Here is a 20,231-nt window from a genome sequence, read left to right as displayed (position 1 = left end):
CTAAACGCACGACAAATTACAAAGGAGTTCTAAAACAGGCATTGTCAATAGTGAGAAGCATTTTCGGATGTCCGAAGTGGAAATTTCAGCCCGATTTTATAAACTTTTGTACTTTTCGAGACGTCAAAATTTTAAATTTTCAGAAAAAATGCGGGTGTCCTGAAGGGGCAGCCATATTCTACAGTGGAAAATATTCTGTTAAAGGTATGAGATGGTTTATGCGTAACATCTACGACTCTAGTAAACAGTTCTCTTTCAAAAATTCAATTCTATTCAAATGAGCCAAATTTGTTACTTGAAATTTTGACTTTATTTTGCTTTCGTTGTATAATTCTTATATAAATCGGATTTGAATTCAAATGAAAATTTTACCCCTTTTATAAATTAGAAAAAAATGTGTTTGGAAGTATTTCGGATCAACACCTAACACTAATCTTTGTCTTCTGGTGGGAACCCGTCCTCCATACAAAATTTCGTGACGATTGGACCTTAACTGCAGCCTAAGTTTTATCAATATCGCTTTATCTCGTCGAGATATGAATTTCGGTATACAACATCGTGGGTCTACGACGAATATTTCGCGGTGTTACACGAATTTTCAGAAAAACCCACTTATAATACCTTTTTCACATTGTGGTTTAGGGTATAAAAAGAAATGAAATTGATCACATTGTGATAGATGGAAGACATTCGACGAGCATGTTGGTTGCGTGATCGTTCCGACGTGCAAACATCTACTCGGATCACCACCTTGCTGCAAAACAAGCTACGTACCCCTTAAACTTAGCAAATAGTGTACGGACAGTCCCAACACGGAAGGTGGAAAATCTGGCAACTATCGTTTCAATTGTTATCTTAAAACAATATTTACGCCGCTCTCCAAAACATGTTTTTTGGTTGTTTGTCGGGTATTATTTAATAAATAATTGGTTTGGAACTCAGTTTTACAACAGCGATCAAATCGATAGTCCGACTAGCGATAGTTTGCCAGTCATAAAAGGGTGGACACCGGTAAGCTACAAACACAACAGATAATGGATGGACAGGCGGACACACATCTCAAAATCGTTTTTTCTCGTTGAGATAATAAATTTTGGTATACATTTTTTACATGCATTTTCGGAAAAACAAACTTATAATACCCTCTCCACATTGTGGTGTAGGGTATAAAAATCTAAACAAAAACAAGTAAAAAAAGTATCAGTCGGCTTTGCCGACAGAGATATACCCTCAGCCTGTGTATATTGAAACAATTTTTTCCCAAAATACCTTTTTTATTTAGGGGGTTTTAAAAATTTTGGGCGTTTGAACCGACAAAAAATGTTGATTAGGATTAAAGATCAAAAGTTTTGCGGAGGACATACTAAAAGGAATGTATCGACATTGACCGTTATGGAAGTGGATCTCCAGCCACAACATATGGTGCCATAGGGGATTTTTACACTCTTCGGGCTGTTTGCTCAAGAAGTATGGACTTGCCCCTTAAAAAACTTTTACCATTGTAATTGAGGCAGCGAATGCAAGTTGCTTCAACAAAAATCAAAGTGCTTCGATATCAGGTCTTAGTATAAACCAATTCGTCCACTTCCCTCAAGAGTTACCGTACGAATAATTTTTCCGAACATTTTTGAACTTTTGTGTTGGAGGTACCTGAAGGAGTGGACCGATATGGCTTATCTTCAAACTTAAACTATGTTTGGACAAAATATTACTAAGGCCAAATTTTGGACCGAATCGGCAGATCCGTTCGAGAGATATCATGCGATCCAACCACTTCACACGGTGTCATAGGGGTTTTTTTGCAACTTTCAGGCTATTTTCTCAGGAAGTATGGACTTGCCCCTGATGAAACGTGTACCGTCGTATGGAGGGCAGTGAATACAAGTTGCTAAAACAAATTTCGACAAATTTCAGGTAGAAAGTTTTATACCCCCAAGGAAGACTAAATACAAATTTCAGCGATTTCGTTGGGATATTGATCCTAAAACCATTCGTTCTAAGGGGGTTATATGAAGACGTCGACCTATACCGACAAACATCGGAAGCTGGATTGAAATTTTGAGTGGTGGTTAGACTTGGTTAGACTTGATACTAAAAACTGTATCATTTGATTGACTAATTGTTAATCAACGCCGAGGCGGAAGGGTTGAAGGTAGAAACTTGAAATTCAGAGTGAAGGTTCCTATTGAAGTGTAGGTGTGTGATAGAGTTGGTTTGTGAAAATTCGTAAGAGTAAAGTACTAAAATGTTATAAAAACTGTTCCTTTTGTATTAAGCGAACGATTGTACTATGGGTTCAACGGCAGGTTTTTGAGACAACAAGCCACTGGAAGCAGCTGGAGCTTTCAAATTTCGTTCCGATGTTTATACTGAGCATACAAATACATCTGCAAAAATTTGGAAGCAATCGGTTCAGATATAGATATTGCTTTCATATGTATGTTTCATCCTATTTTATACGATTTTATATTTAAGCCGCACAAAGATCATAGAATTATGTCCGGACAATTTGGTTCCAATCGACGTATTTGTATAAAAAACAATAGAACTTGTGACCTTTATTATTAATTGATGTTTTGGAAGTTGAATAACGCGATCGCATCCGATTTTTGGAAACTTTATAATTACAGGTTAAGATCCAGCTACTAAATTTAAAGATCTAGAATATTGACGAATTCAATCCTTCATATAACTGGGATAAAATTACAATCAAATTTGGCGACTTGGGTCATATTGACAAGACCACCTCCAAGGCCAGCTCAATACTTAAAAATATCCAAATTTTTAAGAGTCACGCTATCAATACTGAGTTTCTATAAATTTTCGTGACCATAGGCGAATAATTTTTTTACACATGTAGTACTCACTATTACCTTCTACCACATATGTATATATAGTTCCGGGGATGCGTCGCGATACCGAGGGTTCTATTCCAAACCACATATAACTATAATAATAACTACACGCCAAAAATTCTTTATCACATCTAATCACATATATTTTTTTTTTAATTCTTCATTAAAAACTTTCTTACCATATCTTCCCCGTATTTTCCATTTAAAAAAGCGCAAATTATGCTAACAATGTTTAGTTGTCGAGCGAAACAATTTTGTACAATGAAACGTTGCCAGGTTGAAACGTTTTTCTTATTAATTGGTCCAAGGGTCAAGAATCTAAGCTCGTTACTACTTTATTCAAATATATGACTTGAAAAATAGATCTTTGCCTCAGAAACTTGTCATTGGGCCTATAGTGGAGTTGAGCTATAGGTCCGAATTTTGGATACTGATGGAGTGGGGATAATTGCATTAGAGAGTTTTTCAAAATCCAAACCATACGTTTACGGTAGGTATTAAAATGTAATATGAAAGATTAAAGCTTAAATCTTGAAAATTATTATTCTTTTGTTTGGGATGTTTTTTATGTAAGGCGTCTTGAAAATATGAACAAATCTATACGGAAAGTGCAAAATGATACTAAATTTAGTACTATTGTAATGTGGTTTTATCGTAGGCTGGGGTAGACTTAGTCATGTCCCGGGTCGCCATAAGGTTAGTGGGCCCTTATGACGACCCTGGACATGACTAAGTCTACCCCCTGCCTTACGGAATAATAAGACGAGTAATGTCCCTTTCCTGGGGGGTTAAATCGGATATTTATTGATGGAAAACTAATTTATAATCTACTGATGTTTAAATACGATAAGAAGGATAATTGGCTGGGGGATCGGCTACTTGGATTCAGTATGTGATGATGATCGGGAACTCGGTGATTCGCCGTTCGGCAGTAGGCGATATGAAGATAATCGGGAACTCGGTGATTCGCTGTTCGGTTGTAGGCGATTTGAAGATAATTGGGAATTCGATGATTCGCTGTTCAGTAGTCGGTGATTTGATGATAATCGGGAACTCGGTAATTCGTGTTGTAGATGTTTGGCTACTCGGGGTTCGTATGTCTTAGGCCACTCGATGATTCGTATTGTAGATGTTCGGCTACTCGGGGTTCGTATGTGTTCGGCCACTCGGTGATTCGTGTTGTAGGTGTTCGGCTACTCGGTGATTCGGTGTTCGGCCACTTGGTGATTTGTTGATCGGGGATCGGCCACTAGGTGATTCGGTGTTCAGGGTTCGAACATTCGGTGATTCGTGTAGTAGATGTGCGGCCACTCGGTGATTCGGTGTTAGGGTTCGGCCACTCGGTGATTCAGCACTCTGTTTGGTTTTCGAGTCGCGGTTAGTTAGTGTTAGTTCTAAATTATACTACGAGTACTGACTAGTGGAACAACACCCGAAGGTGGAGTGGAACAACACCCGGAGATGGAGTGGAACAACACTCGAAGGTGGAGTGGAACAACATCCGAAGATGGAGTGGAACAACACCCGAAGGTGGAGTGAATGTATTAGCTACCGCACATAGGGGGTACCTCTCAAAAATACTTCCCAACACTCTGTACACTCTCGGGTAAGTTGGCGGACTACGAATTTGGTCTTGAAGTTTAAAATTGGGATTTGGGTCACTGTTGCTGTGTAGGGTTGAGATATGGAGATGGTTTTAGAAATGTGTAATATAAACGCCAGAAAGCACTAAATAATAAATAGTAAATGGGATTGAATTCTAAATTGTTCTCATTTTAGTAGTGAAAGAAGGGATAAACGAGGTATTCTGAAATTTTGTATGTGGGTCACTGTTTGAGTGTAGGGCTGATATAAGGAGGTAGCTTCATACACTCCAGCGTATGAAAAGAATTGATTGATACTGAATTTGGTATTAGAAGAAGGGGTAGGGCTGGATAAGGAGATGGCAGGGATATGATAAGGAGATGGTATTGTAAAATTTTACTACAAGTGTATGCAAGGTAATAAATTTGGTACAATTTGGAATTGGGTGAGAAGATAGAGTTACAATTCTGAAATGTGATATTAGGGTTAGTGTTAAGATATAGAAGTGATTTGTACTTATGTGTTCACAAGGTACTAAATAGTAATCCATAATCGAATGTGTGGTCAATTGAGTAATATTTGGAAAAATACATATAACAACTTATTTTTCTAGTATGAAGAATTGAAATTATTTATAATGCCTAAAACTAGTATCTCATTAAATGTATTTAAAGGATAATCTAAATAAGATTAGTAGACTATTACTACTTATATGCACAGATGTACTCAAACCCTAAAAATTGCCTTTTACACTTGTACCCTAACACCGAGATTTCAATAGATAAATCGTGTTTTATCTCTCGTCATACTCATAATAAAATCTAGAATATTATAAAATAAAACGCACCCCTACCCTCTGTTCTATCATGCCTATAATGTTATTTGTTTTAAAATTCTAATAATAGTTTTCGTACAATTTACAAAGCATGCTTTTATTTACCTTAATTCAGTTCAGCAACAACATGCCCCAAAGTTTTCCACTGCAAAGGAAAAGGCTTTAAGAAAAAAACAAACTTTAAAACATTCCAAATACCTGTCCACAAAAAGTTCACAACATTGTGGCTGCATTCACTGCCCTAACTTGGAAGCACAACAATTCAAAAATACTTTTAAAATCTCTTCAAATTAAACTATATAAATTTTGGTGGACGGTCTAGGTTTTTTTTTTTTCTTTCTTTCGGTTAAGCCACACACTATCCTTGACCACGTTCATATACGAATTTTTGCAGGGCTACACAACACAAAACAAGGCAGGCAGGCAGCAGGCATGGAATGGAAATAAAAGTAGAAAAAAAGTTTGTTCTTTTTTCACAACTGGAATGTGTGTGAGTGTTGCTCTTTTTTATTTTATCTGTCCGTGTCTGCTCTCATGTGGTCATGTTAGGCAAACACGAAACACTAATATGCATGCAGACATACATACGCACATACGTAAGTACCCCTAAAGCAAAATTTGCAAAAGAAATGATTCCATTCATACCTAGAAGCAAAGTTAAAAGGTTGCCATACCAAATCAAAATATGTCTATGTAGAAAGGGAGTACTTATAGGAGTGCATCCTAAGACCCTTTCCAAGCAAAAGAGTGCTTTCTAAGACCCTCTCCAATGGAAAGGGTGCTTCCTAAGACCCTCTCCAAGGAAAGGGTGCGTCCTAAGACCCTTTCCAAGAGAAAGGGTGCTTCCTAAGACCCTTTCCAAGGGAAAGGGTGCTCCCTAAGACAAATTCCAAGGGAAAGGGTGCTCCCTAAGACAAATTCCAAGCGACAGAGTGCTTCCTAAGACCCTTTCCAAGTTAAAGGGTGCTTCCTAAGATCCTTTCCAAAAGAAAGAGCGCTTCTTAAGATGCATTCCAACGGACAGAGTGCTCCCTAAGATCCTTTCCAAGGGAATCGGTGCTTCCTAAGACCCTTTCCAAGGGTAAGAGTTCTTCCTAAGACCTTTTCCAAGGGAAATGGTGCTTCCTAAAACCCTTTCCAAGGGAAAGGCTGCTTCCTAAGACCCTTTCCAAGGGAAAGAGTGCTTCCTAAGACCCTTTCCAAGGGAAAGGGTGCTTCCTAAGACCCTCTCCAAGGAAAAGGGTGCTTCCTAAGACCCTTTCCAAGATAAAGGGTGCTTCCTAAGACCCTTTCCAAGATAAAGGGTGCTTCCTAAGACCCTTTCCAAGATAAAGGGTGCTTCCTAAGACCCTTTCAAAAATAAAGGGTGCTTCCTAAGACCCTTTCCAAGATAAAGGGTGCTTCCTAAGACCCTTTCCAAGGAAAGGGTGCTTCCTAAGACCCTTTCCAAGATAAAGGGTGCTTCCTAAGACCCTTTCCAAGATAAAGGGTGCTTCCTAAGACCCTTTCCAAGATAAAGGGTGGTTCCTAAGACCCTTTCCAAGATAAAGGGTGCTTCCTAAGACTCTTTCCAAGATAAAGCGTGCTTCCTAAGACCCTTTCCAAGATAAAGGGTGCTTCCTAAGACCCTTTCCAAGATAAAGGGTGCTTCCTAAGACCCTTTCCAAGATAAAGGGTGCTTCCTAAGACCCTTTCCAAGATAAAGGGTGCTTCCTAAGACCCTTTCCAAGATAAAGGGTGCTTCCTAAGACCCTTTCCAAGATATAGGGTGCTTCCTAAGACCCTTTCCAATATAAAGGGTGCTTCCTAAGACCCTTTCCAAGATAAAGGGTACTTCCTAAGACCCTTTCCAAGATAAAGGGTACTTCCTAAGACCCTTTCCAAGATAAAGGGTGCTTCCTAAGACCCTTTCCAAGATAAAGGGTGCTTCCTAAGACCCTTTCCAAGATAAAGGGTGCTTCCTAAGACCCTTTCCAAGATAAAGGGTGCTACCTAAGACCCTTTGCAAGATAAAGGGTGCTTCCTAAGACCCTCTCCAAGAAAAGGGTGCTTCCTAAGACCCTTTCCAAGATAAAGGGTACTTCCTAAGACTCTTTCCAAGATAAAGCGTGCTTCCTAAGACCCTTTCCAAGATAAAGGGTGCTTCTTAAGACCCTTTCCAAGATAAAGGGTGCTTCCTAAGACCCTCTCCAAGGAAAGGGTGCTTCCTAAGACCTTTTCCAAGATAAAGGGTGCTTCCTAAGACCCTTTCCAAGATAAAGGGTGCTTCCTAAGACCATTTCCAAGATAAAGGGTTCTTCCTAAGACCCTTTCCAAGATAAAGGGTGCTTCCTAAGACCCTTTCCAAGATAAAGGGTGCTTCCTAAGACCATTTCCAAGATAAAGGGTTCTTCCTAAGACCCTTTCCAAGATAAAGGGTGCTTCCTAAGACCCTTTCCAAGATAAAGGGTGCTTCCTAAGACCCTTTCCAAGATAAAGGGTACTTCCAAAGACCCTTTCCAAGATAAAGCGTTCTTCCTAAGACCCTTTCCAAGATATAGGGTGCTTCCTAAGACCCTTTCCAAGATAAAGCGTGCTTCCTATGACCCTTTCCAAGATAAAGGGTGCTTCCTAAGACCCTTTCCAAGATAAAGGGTGCTTCCTAAGACCCTTTCCAAGATAAAGGGTGCTTCCTAAGACCCTTTCCAAGATAAAGGGTGCTTCCTAAGACCCTTTCCAAGATAAAGGGTGCTTCCTAAGACCCTTTCCAAGATAAACGGTGCTTCCTAAGACCCTTTCCAAGATAAAGGGTGCTTCCTAAGACCCTTTCCAAGATAAAGGGTGCTTCCTAAGACCCTCTCCAAGGAAAGGGTGCTTCCTAAGACCCTTTCCAAGATAAAGGGTACTTCCTAAGACTCTATCCAAGATAAAGCGTGCTTCCTAAGACCCTTTCCAAGATAAAGGGTGCTTCCTAAGACCCTTTCCAAGATAAAGGGTGCTTCCTAAGACCCTCTCCAAGGAAAGGGTGCTTCCTAAGACCTTTTCCAAGATAAAGGGTGCTTCCTAAGACCCTTTCCAAGATAAAGGGTGCTTCCTAAGACCATTTTCAAGATAAAGAGTTCTTCCTAAGACCCTTTCCAAGATAAAGGGTGCTTCCTAAGACCCTTTCCAAGATAAAGGGTGCTTCCTAAGACCCTTTCCAAGATAAAGGGTGCTTCCTAAGACCCTTCCCAAGATAAAGGGTGCTTCCTAAGACCCTTTCCAAGATAAAGGGTGCTTCCTTAGACCCTTTCCAAGATAAAGGGTACTTCCTAAGACCCTTTCCAAGATAAAGGGTACTTCCTAAGACCCTTTCCAAGATAAAGCGTTCTCCCTAAGACCCTTTCCAAGATAAAGGGTGCTTCCTAAGACCCTTTCCAAGATAAAGGGTGCTTCCTAAGACCCTTTCCAAGATAAAGGGTGCTTCCTAAGACCCTTTCCAAGATAAAGGGTGCTTCCTAAGTCACTTTCCAAGATAAAGGGTGCTTCCTAAGACCCTTTCCAAGATAAAGGGTGCTTCCTAAGTCCCTTTCCAAGATAAAGGGTACTTCCTAAGACCCTTTCCAAGATAAAGGGTGCTTCCTAAGACCCTTTCCAAGATAAAGGGTGCTTCCTAAGACCCTTTCCAAGATAAAGGGTGCTTCCTAAGACCCTTTCCAAGATAAAGGGTGCTTCCTACGACCCTTTCCAAGATAAAGGGTGCTTCCTAAGTCCCTTTCCAAGATAAAAGGTTCTTCCTAAGACCCTTTCCAAGATAAAGGGTGCTTCCTAAGACCCTTTCCAAGATAAAGGGTGCTTCCTAAGACCCTTTCCAAGATAAAGGGTGCTTCCTACGACCCTTTCCAAGATAAAGGGTGCTTCTTAAGATGCATTCCAAGGGAAAGAGCGCTCTCTAAGATCCTTTCCAAGGGTAATAGTTCTTCCTAAGACCTTTTCCAAGGGAAAGAGTGCTTCCTAAGACCCATTCCAAGGGAAAGAGTGCTTCCTAAGACCCTTTCCAAGGGAAAGGGTGCTTCCTAAGACCCTTTCCAAGGGAAAGGGTGCTTCCTAAGACCCTTTCCAAGGGAAAGGGTGCTTCCTAAGACCCTTTCCAAGGGAAAGGGTGCTTCCTAAGACCCTTTCCAAGGGAAAGGGTGCTTCCTAAGACCCTTTCCAAGGGAAAGGGTGCTTCCTAAGACCCTTTCCAAGGGAAAGGGTGCTTCCTAAGACCCTTTCCAAGGGAAAGGGTGCTTCCTAAGACCCTTTCCAAGGGAAAGGGTGCTTCCTAAGACCCTTTCCAAGGGAAAGGGTGCTTCCTAAGACCCTTTCCAAGGGAAAGGGTGCTTCCTAAGACCCTTTCCAAGGGAAAGGGTGCTTCCTAAGACCCTTTCCAAGGGAAAGGGTGCTTCCTAAGACCCTTTCCAAGGGAAAGGGTGCTTCCTAAGAAAGGGTGCTTCCTAAGACCCTTTGCAAGGGTAAGGGTGCTTCCTAAGACCCTTTCCAAGGGTAAGGGTGCTTCCTAAGACCCAATTGAAATAGTGAATTCGCTTTTCCTTTCCAAAGGAAAGCGTGCTCCTTGAGACCCTTTCCAAGGGAAAGCGTTCTACTTAAGACCCTTTCCAAGGGAAAGAGTGCTACATAAGGCCTCTGATACTATTTGCCATGGTCAAGGTGCTCGAGAACATAGAGAAGATGTACCTCCAACTCACCTTGAACATTGTTTAGACTACCGTAAAGGAATAGATTCCCACCAACTGCTTTACACAATCTCCTCTAAAATCGTTGGCAACTCCTCTTTCTGGCTGTGAAAAATGTTGCTTACGCTTCAGGCTAAATACTTCAGCCATTCCATCGTAAATAAACACGTTAAAATATATAAACGAAAAATCCGCTAAGTGACCATTGCTTAAATGCAGACACCCAGTCCTGGTCAGCCTTTTTGTTTTGTGGGGCCACCGTAAACTCTCGTTCTTCTGGCTCAACGAGAGAACTTGCCACGGATAACTATGTTCAGAATTCGCTTAGTGTAGTTGAAGTTTTTTTATTTTCATACTAGGCCAAATATCATCAGCAGCGAACAACACCCGAAAACAACACAACCGGCTGGAAAAAAAATAGTTTGAAACTAACAACAACATAAAAACTATGGCTATACTCCGCACTTTTTGTGGACCTCAGCTGAATGAATTGCAATGGAACATTAGTACGATGTTTGGTATTTTTTGTTTCTCCCTAAGCTCCCAGCATCAAATGATAAGACCGGTTAGCGGCTTTGAATGTGCTACGTAGCACACGGCAGAAACAGACTTGTAGCGGCTGCTGTGGCAACAATTTTGTTTCTCGTAATTGTTGTGTTAATGTGTGTACCACTAAATGTCTCTGTAAATGTGTGCGAATGGTTTTTGTTTTTTACCGAAATTAAAAAACAATCATGTTGAAAAGGTTAACAACTGGAGTTAAGCGATATGACTGCAACATAGTGCAGTGGAAAAAAGAACTCAACAAAGTAGCACCAAATTTCGAATGCTGTTTGTGGTTAGTTAAATTTTAAATCTAAATCATGACTTGGATATTGCAAAATGGGGGAAGGTTAATAGTTTTGTTAACCTCAAAATTGCCGTCTGTCCTTCATTTTTTGCGGTCTGGTGCAAATGGTAACATTGACAAGGCAGGTTGATGGCATCAATTTAAATTTGCCATTGAAAAAAGACATACATATATATCTGCATACAGTGTTGGTCACACAATTAGCACACCTCACTACCAACATTTATTTTGCCTAAAAAGACCTTCAAAAGTAGTTGTATTTAATAAAGTATTTGTACTAATATATTCTCAGTAGTATACTTAAAGAATACAACGCAATGCAGAAACTGAAACATAATTGTCAATTTGAATAACCTCCAAAATGTAAAAAATGTCCTAAATTCACTGGACACGTAATTAGCACACCTTAAAAGAATCACTAATATTGTGAATAGTTTCAATATTTTCGTCCATATTCAGTTTTAAATCCCTTTCGTTTGGGAATAAGTTCCAGTCTGCTAGTTATACTCTCCTGCAGTCTCCGAAATTTTAGGGAATTATATGGGGTACACCTTGGGTCCCAAGCACTGATGGAAATGTCAGTTTTTTCAGTGTTTTTTATCGATTTGTTCACATGTAACAAACGCATTGAGGCAAGTAGTTAATAGAAACATCAAATAAAACATCATATTCTTGTTCATCTTTGTAAATTTGCGAATAGTGGGATGTACCCACCAGCAGTGTGCATCTGTAAAGTCCCCTTGACATAAAAATTTTCATTAAAAAACTGTAATATGAGGCGTTGAGCTATTGATTTTATAAATACTTATCCATCTGGACTGAATTTTGCCGATATGTCGTGATGTATGTCACGATAAACCTATGTTCATCTCTATGGGACTTACACAAATTTCAATAATTTTCTAAACATAAGGCAAATGGGAGATAGTCTAGTGAGAACGCAAGGTAATATGTTTCCCGGAGCTTAAAACGATTAAATTTGAAATCAATAATCCAGAAAACATTTATCTTCAATAGTATATGCCTACTTTTATGGATTTTAACCAATTTCAGAAAAACCTCAAAATCCCTTATGGTCAGAAAGGGGTTATACCTTTAAACATACCCACGTGCTACGTGTTCATCTAGTGCTTAATTGACAGTTTTATAATGATAGGTCCTTGGTGTTATTCAGACGTGTAATTTTGAATTACAAATGGTGTTATAAGTTGATTTTTCTTCACATGAGGGTGCATTTTATTGATCTTCTTTCTATAAACCCCTTCCAAATCGAAAATTTTCTTGAATGAATCATCGACCTTAAACACTTTTGGAAAAGTTTTTGCACGTTATATTTCGGTAATCGGTTAACAATTCCAATAATTTCCTATCCAATTGTACATTTGTTTTTAAAGTTTTGGCGACTTTCTGACGTTCAAGTGTACATTACAAAAAATGGTCCGCTATTGTGATATATTTTGAGATTCCGGGGTGATAAATTATTTTTTCTTTCAAAAAATGATTTTTTCAATACGTTTTGAATATGAATTAACATCAATATAAATTAATTTTTGTATATTAACTGAATTAAATTAAAAAATCTTATGGTGTGCTAATTAAATGTCCCCTTGATAATTTGGGCGTCTTCACAAAACTTTTATTTACAAAAAACCACTGATAATACTATTCACTTATATCATTAAATCTGTTAAATACATTATAGAAAAGGATTTTGTTCACGAAAATATTTCAATTTGTCCTATCAAAACTCTTAGCTGACTGAAATCATTTTGCACCAAAGGGGTGTGCTAATTCTGTGACCAACACTGTATATGTAAATGTATTTAATATTTAAAGAGATTATGATTTAAAAGGAGGATTACGTTGTAAATAAAACGTGGGTTCACTTTGTAATGATTTTGTTGTATTAATTCCAACGAACAGGCAAGAGACCAATTTTATTCATATCAATGGGTGCAGCACATTCTATATTAAGGTAATTGATATAGGACCATGGCTTTGACGTCGAGCCATTCTTAATGAAACTCCAACTGCTGCCAAGAAATGAATATATTCTCAATCTTATTTCGGCATTTTCAATTAGAACTCTTTTATAACTCAGAATTCAACGTCTTAAATATTAACAAGTAAAACAGTATCAGTCGGCTTTGCCGAAAGAGATATACCCTCAGTCTGTATGTTTTTTTCAGAATTTTATGGTTCTTTTTGGATATTTGAACTTGCCGACAAAAATGTGGAATAGGATTAAAGTTCAAAAGTTTTGCGGAGGAAATGGACCGACATAGTCCATTTTGGAAGTGAATCTTATTTTAGACACATATATTTTTGATAGATATCGCGTCCACTATTACGATTTTCGAACAGATCCTAAACTGCACTTAGACGCAAATGTTGATCTTTTGTGCGGAAGGTACCCCAAGATCGATATCGGTCATTTTAGAAGTTAAACTAAATTTGCACAAAACATTAGGAGATCCAAAGTTTGGACCAAATTGGTTGCCCCGTTCAAGAGATACCGTGCATACCATGTTATTGACATTTTTTAAAAAATTTGGGGTGGGGCAAGTACCGGAAGTTGTTGCCCATTTTTGAACTGAAACTAAGTTTGAACAAAAAATGGCGAAGTCCAAATTTTGGACCAAATCGGTTGATCTGTTCGATAGTATATTGCTCTCCAGCGACTACATATGGTGTTATAGGGGTTTTTAACCTTTCGGGCTGTTTTCTCAAGAAGTATGTACTTGCCCCAGAAAAAACTTTTGCCGTCGTAATTGAGGCAGCGAATGCATGTTGCTTCAACAGAAATCAAAGTAATTAGAGAGCAGGTCTTTAAGAGAACTTATCAAAATTTTGAGTGGTAGGTACCCGAGGGAGTGCACAAATATACTTAATATTCAAACCTGACATACATCTGGTAGATATATTATGATGTGTAAAGTATGGAGCAAATTGATCACTCTCTTCAAAATTTATAGTGCGCACAATTTTTCCGAACATTTCTTGAACTTTTGTGGGAGAGGTATCTGAAGGAGTGGACCGATATGGATTATCTTCAAACTTAAACTAAGTTTGGACAATATATTACGAAGGCTAACGTTTGAACCGAATCGGCAGATCAGTTCGAGAGTTATCTTGCGCTCCAACCAGTGCATACGGCGTCATAGGGGTTTTTTGCAACTTTCAGATTATTTTCTCAGGAAGTGTGGACTTGACCCAGATGAAACTTGTACCGTCGTAAGGGGGGTTAAAAAAAGTTGGCCAAAATGAATTACGTTGGCATTAAAAGAAATATCGAAGTAATACTTGATACACATAATCCCAATACAAAAGAAATAATGTACAACAAATGATGTACAAAAATGTCCGCCCATTTTTGATGTTATGAGAAATAAAATATAAAATTATATATATTACTAGCAAAATACCCGCTACTTCGTATGCGGAAAAGGGATAATATGCAAATAAACAATATAATGTGGTGAACAGTGAAAATTTTGATGTAGTACATTTTAAATTCCTGTCCTTGTTTTATTAGAACGGTATGGGTATTTTGAAAACTTTATCCACATTCTCCAACCGAATTGTGGAATTTGTGATATCAAAATGTAGAAAACCTTTATTCAAAAGATGTTACCCTATATAACAGTTAATTTTTGAGACATTTTATTTCAGGTCTTTTTGTTTTCAGGGTATAAAAACCTTCTTGTAAAACATTAGCCGCATAGATTTTCCTTTTTCAAATGAACTTACTATAACGTTCAGAATAGAAAAAAAAATAAAAACAATTTTGTTGAAAAGTTACGTCTGACTTGTTGATTTCAGTACATTACTTAGAAACCGAATTCGTGTTAACATAAAAACAATAGTGCACTATTCAGTACAATTTTTAAAATTCAGGACCTTAGCTCAAATTTTACAGTTTTAACTCTACTGTACTACCCAATGCCAATAGTATTACATGTAGGAACCTTTCATACATTTAATCCACTTAGCGCCGATTTTTTTTTGCGTGAAAACTTAAACTTTTGTGTGAAAATTATATTTTTGAGACTATCTAAACATTTAAAAAAATCTCTAAAACGTATAGTTTTCCTGTAATCGGGCCTTTTTTTTAAAAATGGTGAAACCTATCTGTGCATACTTACATGACAATCCATTACATTTTGATGAAGAAAATACTCTTACTATATTCCTAAAAAATCCCTGACTTTGTATGAATGTAACATTTATTATTAAATTCTTAACGCATATTTAAATTTTTCATCAAAGTCGAAAATTACAATAAAGTCGATTTTTTTTAATTGCTTGCGTTTTAGGCCAATTGAAGCTTTATAAGCGTGGAATGATAGATAAAGGATAAAATGCAAAAAACCACACAAAATATGCGAAAATACCCGAGTTTAACGTCAATTTATGCAACCATTTTTTGTGGGGTTTAGGCTATGTTTATGTTATAGCCTTTTGCAGGGTTTACCTTCTTTATGAGGATTTATTTGAAATATGAAATATGGAACTGACATTTGAAACCCAGTGGGTTTGTTAAATCCGGTTATATATAAACGTACTATTAAACGACCAGTTTCTTTAAGTGGGTTAAAGGTGGATTTTAATAAACATTCTGATGCTGATCCTCTGACAGTGATTCTCAAAACAAATTTCATTTATCGATTCACTCAATACCAGTGCTTCAATATTTAGTATTATTTTATAATTTAATAAATAATAAATCGGAATTCCACTTCTATTCCTTAGCCCATTACCAAACTTATTGCAATTTTGTACTTTTCACACACTAATTATATAATTCCAGCTTCAATGGTACAACCAACGTCAAATTTAATACCATTTAGTACATTTCCTATTTCTCAATAAATCAGCCAGCCCTCCGCCTAATTTCAGAATTTGTATGCATTTCAAAAAATCCTTATCTAAACACCAACACAACCCCTCATAAAACAATTCGAAATTCAATTTATATCCCTTCATGCAACACAAACTGGTACCAAATTTAGTACTTATAATATGTATATGTTTCAAAAATTACTTCCTTATATCCAAACCGCGATTTAGCATTTATCGTATACATAATTTCCAAAACTTCCTCTCTAATTCCACTATAAACGTCAACTGCTATACTAATACCGAATTTCACAATTTCAGCTCTACCCCTTTACACAATAACAATTTGAACCAAATTCTGTGACAGTTTCATTTAATTGAATTAATTGAGCTATCATAACCATTTAGTAATTTTCGTACACTTATTGTACGTCTATCCACAACGGCGTTACGAAATAAGTCCCCAATGAAATAAGTCCCCAAACTGAAAATGAAATAAGTCCCCAAATTTGGGGCGTTATTTCATAATGAAATAAGTCCCCAAAAATTTAAATGAAATAACTACCCAACGAAATGAAATAACTCCCCAAAATAAAATGAAATAACTCCCCAAATTTGGGGACTTATTTCATTATGAAACAAGTTCCCAATTTTAAAAATGAAATAATTTCCCAAAAACTTTCATCGATTGTTATGTTTTTTTGTTCGTATGCAGCAAAAATAGTAATTGATAACATATACAGTTATACAACATCAATTACGATACAAATTTTCTAGGCAACAAGGCCACTTGAAGGCGTTATTTTGTTCTGCAATTGAGTTATTTTTCAAAGATTTTATTTTCATCTGAAAAACAAACTTTTCGAATTTCCTCTTGGGAAATATTTACTTTTGGCACCACATTTGTACACGTACCGTTTCTCTCATATATTATCCAAGTTAAAAAGATTTGCACCGTTATCTTAACGTTTTCCAATAACTCTGTTGACTTATCTATTTCTTTGAAATATTAAGAATTTGAATGTAAATTGTTTTGTTGTGAAAATAGGTTGATATCAACCTATTTTCACAACAAAATAATTTACGATCAAATACGATGAATGGTAGTACGAGTAGTTGTTTGTGGGAAAAAGGACGTGTCTTGGTTTCAAGTTAAAAATTCGCGCGAATTTTTAACTTGATACCAAGACACGTCCTTTTTCCCACAAACAACTACTCGTACTACCATTCATCGAAAACGATTTACTTTCACAATAATATTTCCCTATGCTTTTAGTTATATATATTCCTTCTTCATTCTAATGACTAAGCTCCATATATTTTTGTTAAACAAACTTTCCATCTTCCACATTCACTCTTGATTTGCAACCTTTTATGCTGCAAATGCAGGTGTTGTGTGTAAATCATTTTTGGAATATATAATACCTTCGAACTTTTTTCTCAGCGGCAATAATTTCGCTTCCATACTGATCAGTAGACGCTCTTCAAAAAACTACTTGATAAGCAATAACTACATGACAAAGCACAACGACTGCGTGGTAAGTCCAGTGGGATATAATTTGCAATTTTAGAAAAATGAGATAAGTCCCCAAATTAAATTTTGGGGATTTATTTCATTTCTAAATTTGGGGAGTTATTTCATAATGAAATAAATCCCCAAATTTTTGTATGAAATAAATCCCCAGAAAATTGAAATAAATCCCCAAAAATTTAAATTATAGTTGTTGTTGTTTTGTGTACAAAATTTTGGGGACTTATTTCATTTTCAGTTTGGGGAGTTATTTCATTGGGGACTTATTTCCTAACGCCTCCACAACCACATTCATATCTCAACCTCACACACCAACAGCGGCTATAATACCAAATTTCCGAATTCCAGATCTATTCATAATACAATTAATACTTTTCATATGAAAGTACGAATTTCAATTACTATCTCCAACAGTAATTCCGAATTTTTATGGATTCCACCTCTATTCGTTCACACAAATCTAAATTGTAGCAAATTTAGTACAATTTTGTACTTTTCGTAACCATAAGTACGAACTTCCAAAACTATTCCAGTTCTACACTCCAACAGTAATCTAACTTCCAAATTTCAGGATTCCAGCTATCTCCGTTTACCCAAATCCAAATTATACCATATTTAGTACTTTTCGCCCACATAGGTACGAATTTCCAAAACCACCTCAATTCTACACTCCATAAGTAATCTTAATTATAAATTTCAGGATTCCAGCGCTATCTGTTCCATTTAGTACTTTCCGTACCCATAAGTACGAATTTCCAAAACATCCTCAATCCTGCACTCTATAAGTAATCTTAATTCCAAATTTAAGGATTTCGGGTCTACACGTTCACCCAAATCCAAATTGTACCAAATTTAGTACGATTTACTTCTTTCTGTACCCATAAGTACGAATTTCCAAAACATCCTCAATCCTGCACTCCAATAGTAAACTTAATTCCAAATTTCAGGATTCCATCTCTATCTGTTCACCCAAATCTTAATTGTACCAAATTTAGTACCAAAAGTACCCAAATACTGCACTACAAAAGGAATTTAGTTCCGTTCACCCAAATCTTAATTGTACCAAATTTAGTACCATTTAGTACTTTCCGTACCCATAAGTACGAATTTCGAAAAGTACCCCAATACTACACTCCAAAAGGAATTTAATTCCAAATATCAGGATTATGTATTATAATTTCAGGATTCCAACTCTATCTGTTCACCCAAATCCAATTTGTACCAAATTTAGTACAATTTAGTACTTTCCGTACTTTTCAAGATTCCAGCCCTAACCGTTCATCCAAATCTTAATTGTACCAAATTATGTACCATTTAATACTTTCCGTCCATAAGTACGAATTCCCAAAACTATCTCAATACTACACACCAAAAGTAATTCAATTCCAAATTTCAGGATTCGAGCTCTATCCGGTCACCCAAATCCAAATTGTACCAAATTTAGTACCATTTAGTACTTTTGTATCCTACGAATTTCCAAAACTTCCTCAATTCTTCCTTCCATCAGTAATCTTAATTTCAAAATTTCAGGTTTCCAGGTCTATCCGTTTACCCACATCCAAATTGAACCAAATTTAGTACTGTTTAGTACTTCTCGTACACATAACTTCCAAAACCATTTCCTTATAATAACACCACTTCCCAAACTTGATTCCCAGACAAAATTCCAAGATTCTAGCTATATCCGTTCATAATATACGATTGGTACTCAATTTGGTAACTTTTATCACTTTTCGTATACTTAGAGGTCGAATTTCCAAAAACCCTTTGGTACATCTTTCTAACTCGCCATCAGTGACCCAAATTTCAGAATTCTAGTTCTTGTCGTTTGCCTTATACAAAGGGTACCATATTTAGTATCTTTTGGTACTTTTCGTACCCTTCTAGTTCGAATTTCCAAAAACCCAGTCTAATCTCACCCCTACACAACTTTCTAGCTTCAGCGGTTTCATCTGGGCGATGATATGTCAGTCACTCACAAAACTCTTTTATATACGAGGGCGGTTCGGAAACTTTTTAGCCTATCAATGAAAGAGAATATTTAGTTTTTCAAAAATATTTTTATTTTTCAATATAATCTCCTGAAACTTCAATACACTTAGTCCAACGCTTATTTAGCAATTCTATCCCTTGATTAAAATAGTTTTCCTCAAGGTCTTCAAAATAGTGGTTTACAACTATAATTGCATCTTCATGTGAGGTAAAACGCTTGCCATCAAGGAATTGTTTTTAGATTTGGGAACAAGTAAAAGTCACTGGGAGCTAAATCAGGAGAATAAGGTGGGTGGTCAATCAACTCGTACTGTTAAAACACTCTTGTGCGCTGGTGCGTTGTCTTGATGAAAAATTATTTTTTTGTGTTGTAAGCCAGGACGTTTTTCTCGAATTTGTACATTTAATTGATCCAAAAGGTTGCAATAGTACTCTGAATTTATTGTTTTACCCTTTTGCAGATACCTTTGAAGTCCCAAAAAACCGTTGCCATAACTTTACCAGCCGATTGAATTGTTTTTGCCTTCTTTAGGACACTTCCTCCAGCTTCAGTCCATTGTTTGGATTGTTCTTTTGTCTCTAGAGTATAGTGGTGGATCCATGTCTCATCAACAGTTATGAAACGACGCTTAAAATCCATTTTATTTCGCTTAAAACGATCCAAACAAGCTTGAGAAATGTTCATTCTTATGCGTTTTTGATCGACTGTTAACAAATGCGGCACCCATCTTGCAGAAAGCTTTTTCATCTGTAGTTCTTCATGCAAAATTAAATGGACTCGATCATTTGAGATGCCCATGATATTAGCAATTTCACGCACTTTTATTCGTCGATCATTTAATACCATATCATACACTTTGGCTACAATTTCTGTTGTTGTTGCTGTTTTTGGAGGTCCACTACGTGGTTCAACTTCAATGCACGACCACGTTTAAATTCAGCAACCCAATTTTTTACTGGAGCATATGAAGGAGCACTTTCACCTAACACATTCACCATATCATTATGAATTTCTTGTCCCGATAAACCTTTTTTATGTAAATATTTAATG

The sequence above is a fragment of the Musca autumnalis genome, unplaced genomic scaffold (assembly GCF_047663935.1).
Source record: "Musca autumnalis isolate F117 unplaced genomic scaffold, ASM4766393v1 scaffold_3, whole genome shotgun sequence".
Lineage (NCBI taxonomy): Eukaryota > Metazoa > Arthropoda > Insecta > Diptera > Muscidae > Musca > Musca autumnalis.
Note: the sequence above shows the minus strand (reverse complement) of the source record.